This window comes from Clupea harengus, chromosome 9, assembly GCF_900700415.2.
Source record: "Clupea harengus chromosome 9, Ch_v2.0.2, whole genome shotgun sequence".
Taxonomy (NCBI): domain Eukaryota; kingdom Metazoa; phylum Chordata; class Actinopteri; order Clupeiformes; family Clupeidae; genus Clupea; species Clupea harengus.
This window is the reverse complement of record NC_045160.1, coordinates 24,644,786-24,649,574: the sequence shown is the minus strand read 5'-3', so window position 1 is coordinate 24,649,574 and position 4,789 is coordinate 24,644,786.

Genomic DNA, 4,789 nt, shown 5'->3' with positions numbered 1-4,789 from the left:
GTGTTCCAAGGCAGGGTCACTAGATGGACTGCGCACATTCCTCCCACTCCTAATGGCATTCACAGTAAGAATAGGAATGCCTATTAGGTTCATAAGTATGATACATACATCTGTACTGTGCTGTTACTGGCCTTGGATAAATGCATCGGCTTAAGGAATAAATTAGCTGGAGCAGATACCAGCCATGTAGCCGTCAATAAACAACAGCATCACTGATGGAAGCCAGCCCTCCTGTGGTAGCTCGCTGTATTTAGCCTGCTGTATGTAATCCCAGGCCATGTTAATGTGCACAGCCGTTTGCTCACTTGATTACAATTTCAGCTTTAATCAATAGGATTTCAATAGCAGAATTTTAATCACTGGTGACCTCGGTGACAGCAAATAACCAAAGCTCTCGGTGGCAATAAACATTCCGATAATGAAAAATCTCCAACCTGGGGCCCGCTGTTTAGAGCAACTAGTGGTTTCTCAATTATAAGACACGGAGGCTGTTAATTGCCGGGCCCTGGGTTCCTGTAATGACTTTTCTCTGTTGTTTTTTTCTTCTCCTCCCACAAGGGCAGAGGAGCATGATTAGCATTCAAGTCATATGGCACGCGTTTCAAGGGAGCTCTTTTAAGAATGGTACGTCTACTTGAAATTCTGGAAAGAAGCTTTTCTATCCAGTAGTTACTCTCTTTCACATTTCCCCAAATTATTTAAAAGATGCAGAAGCATTGAGTGCGCTGGTTACCATGACGCATCAGGGCATACCTTTAGACGAGTTGCAGTGAGTGTTTGTATCTATCCGTTAAATGACAATAATAATCTTTTTTTTTCACCATTTTGTTTTTTATGCTTCACTTTCTGGTGAGGTTTCAGGGAAGTGCTGCTCTCGTGCTGCTGTCCGTGTGATCGCGGTGCTGATGTCAGAACTGCCACGGGTCATCTCCTGAGTCAGTGTGACCTGCACATGCACCTTCCTCCATGCCACTATGCCTCCTCCTTCCTCCATGCCACTGCTAGATCGACCTGTCACAGAGGAGCCTAAAGAGCCTCATTAGGTTATTAAGAAGTCAGAGCAGCTCACCCGCCTGCTTGGCCTCACTAGCTGGCCTTGTTCCTACGGTGACTCAGAGCAGCTCACCCGCCTGCTTGGCCTCACTAGCTGGCCTTGTTCCTATGGTGATTCAGAGCAGCTCACCCGCCTGCTTGGCCTCACTAGCTGGCCTTGTTCCTACGGTGACTCAGAGCAGCTCACCCGCCTGCTTGGCCTCACTAGCTGGCCTTGTTCCTATGGTGACTCAGAGCAGCTCACCCGCCTGCTTGGCCTCACTAGCTGGCCTTGTTCCTAGGGTGACTCACCCGCCTGCTTGGCCTCACTAGCTGGCTAGCAGCTAGCCACCGCCCCCCCTTCCCCTCCGGTCTCCTGTCGTAACTTGCATTCAGAGAGGAGGAGAGTTAATGGGGGCTAGGGGGTGGGGTGTAAGAGGTGCGCCTCCTCCAAATATCACCCCCTGCCTTAGAGTGCAACAAACCCTCGAGGCAAGGTTCCTATGTTGCCTACGCAGAGTACCGCCAGTTAGTACCTCAGAATATAACAGAAATGTTCTTGGCTGGTGAGAAGAGTGTGTCGGGCTGATTTCGGGGACTGGGGTGGGCGGGGAACGCGGGGGGGGGGGGGGGGGGGGGGGGGGGGACAAGCTTATTCACTCTCACTATCCTGAGTCCTCCCAATCTAACAACAACATCCCATTTTTACAGCCACTTACAGCTAAACAGTTCCTCACACAACTTTAATGTCCTTCCCTTGTCTCCATTTAGCACCGGGGCTTTGATAAAACCATTTCATTCTCTGTGCACGATCTGTGAAATGTACCCTCCCTAAGGAACAATCCAGAACCATTTTCAGGTTATGGGAACCAAATAAAGTTCCGCTAGTGCTAGTGTGTGTGTGTGTGTCTGTTGTCTGTGTGTGTGTGTGTGTGTTTGTGAGGGGTGAGGGGGTCTCTGAATAAACATACTGATTCTCTATTTCCTGTTTTAAATGGAGCATTGTGGCTTGTGGACACATTCTCACTGGGCACATTCCTCACACGGCACATGCATATCTTGTGTTCGTGTTTGTGTGTGTGTGCGTGTGTGTGTGTGTGTGTGTGTGTGTGTGAGGGGGCACACGGCACATGCATATCTTGTGTTTGTGAGTGTGTGTGTGTGTGTGTGTGTGTGTGTGTGTGTGTGTGTGTGTGTGTGTGTGTGTGTGTGTGTGTGTGTGTGTGTGAGGGGGCACACGGCACATGCATATCTTGTGTTTGTGAGTGTGTGTGTGTGTGTGTGTGTGTGTGTGTGTGTGTGTGTGTGTGTGTGTGTGTGTGTGTGTGTGTGTGTGTGTGTGTGTGTGTGTGTGTGTGTGTGTGTGTGTGTGTGTGAGGGGGCACACAGCACATGCATGCACAGGATGAAGGGGACGATTGCTTGCCTGACACAGTCGAGCTTCATCTTCATATCTCTGTGCACTACAAACCCGGGAGGAGCCCCATATATTTATATTAGAAATGGCTCTCAGTGTGTTTGTGTGTGTGTGTGTGTGTGTGTGTGTGTGTGTGTGCGTGCGTGCGTGCATGCGTGGGTGCGTGCGTGCGTGCGTGCGTGCGTGCGTGCGTGCGTGTGTGCGTGTGTGTGTGGAGGGGCTTGATGAATTTATATCAGAAATGGCTCTCAGTGTGTGTGTGTGTGTGTGTGTGTGTGTGTGTGTGTGGAGGGGCTGCATTTATATCAGAAATGGCTCTCAGCCACCCGACATTCACATCATACATTATGAACAAAACACTTAGAGTTGAATGGAGGAAATATGTGCAGTGATTTAACATGCTTGAATAATTAAAGTATCTCTTTTTAACCACCCCCATCCACTCATGTCAGCAACACTGCCATATATTGCCACCCGCGGAATCATTGTCTTAGTGGCTCAGACAAAGTCCTGTTAGATAGTATATATTTCAATGAGCTTGATTTATCTGGAGCGTTTAACTTCATCGGGGAAACTAAAACGAGAGACTAAAACGCTCCCAGCGTGGAAAAAGAAAAAAAGAGATAGAGAGAATCAAGTCAGACACGAAAAGTTAAGGAGAGGATGACATCCCTGGATTGCCTGAAGCATGGAAAAGTCTTAATCAACAACCAAAGTCACGGCCAGCCTAAAAAAGGTTAGACATTAATCATACGGCAGATTGTCCGGCTCGTCTGTCAGTGCCACTCTCTTCATGACCTGACAGACTGAAGCCCAAGGAATATATAGCGTTCACCTCCACACACGCAAACCAGTCTGTCACCAGCGAACAGCAGCTCATGTGCCAACACTGATCAACCAGGATGTTCTTTGTGTTTTTTTTTTTATTTTACCCGTAGGACATTTTCTTTTCTTCTATTCCCCTCTCTCTCTCTCTCTCTCTCTCTCTCTCTCTCTTTCTTATTTCTTTTTTTTTATGCGTAGACTGTCTCCACACAGCAGAGGTACCGATGACATGGGAGAAAGCAGGAAGTCGGTGACTATTCATTAGGACATGAAAGGGCTTCAACTGTCCGGAACACTCAGCAACTTTCTGTCTTTACACGAGTAACTTGTCACCACGGAGATGACGCCATTTCAAATGAAAGCAAAACAGGAAGAGATATGCTCCTACACTCTACACAAGCAGATTAATAATGTTGGCCAGCAAAGCACTGAACAGTCAGGTCCAATCGTGACTGGTCTTAGAGTTACTCAACAAATCACCCGAAGTCATCCAACTAGAATTATGGTAATTTTTTGTCCTTGGTAAATACAAGGGCATTTCTTCACAAAGTTATTTAATTTAATGAAAATCAATCATGAAGCATAAATCTGTTGCGCTTAGAGTGCTGATAAACTCTGCACTGCAGTGGAAGGGACCAATAACTCTCAAGGACTTTAGCACAGGAAAGTTATTTAGGAGAACATGGTGGCACAACTTAATGTGTTAGCTAGAGTCCTTTTAATTCTTTCCTTTTTAAGGAATTTACTATTGGTAATACAAGGAAATGCATCGTCTATCGTTTGTCTGAATACTGATGCAAATTGAGTTTCAGCAAAACCACAAGATGTAGGATGTTATCTGTGTGAAAGCATAATTGGTAGATCTCTGTTTTGTGTAGAAACCATCGTCCTGTTCGGCTTTATTTAGAAAGCACCTTTTCCACCCCTCCCCAAAAATACAGTCATTTCTTCCAATATGTTATCGCCGTTGACACGTTTCTTAAGCAGTGTTGGCAGACTCACTGTTATTGGTTTTAATGAGGGTTGTTCATTTAGACCTGCTTGCTACACCGTGGCCTCCATAGATTAGTCTCAGGGCCTAGTGAGAGAAGACAGTGTTTGGTTATGCTGTTTACTTCCTTTATATATAAGACGCTCATTCTGGGAGAAGACCCGCCACACTCAATTTCATTGCCATTGCATCACACTAACACATTCCTTCATTTATTGCGACTGCAATCCCTCTCCCCTCCCCATCTGGAAGGAAGCATTCGACTTTGCGGTAAAGTGACCTGATATGTTTCAGCTTGTGTCCCCAAACAACACTTGGCTCTTCGGCTCAGATTTGGCAAGAGAGATGGGCCTGAGAAGTTTGCTCAAGATACTTGTTATTCAGCCAGTTGCCCTGCTTCCCGTGCCCTTATGAATCTTCACACATGGCCTCAGATCCACCGGCCCCTTGCTCTGGATCTTCACCCCTGATAACAGCGTCTCGTTAATGCCGGATAATGAGATGATTCGATTAAACTGCAGGGC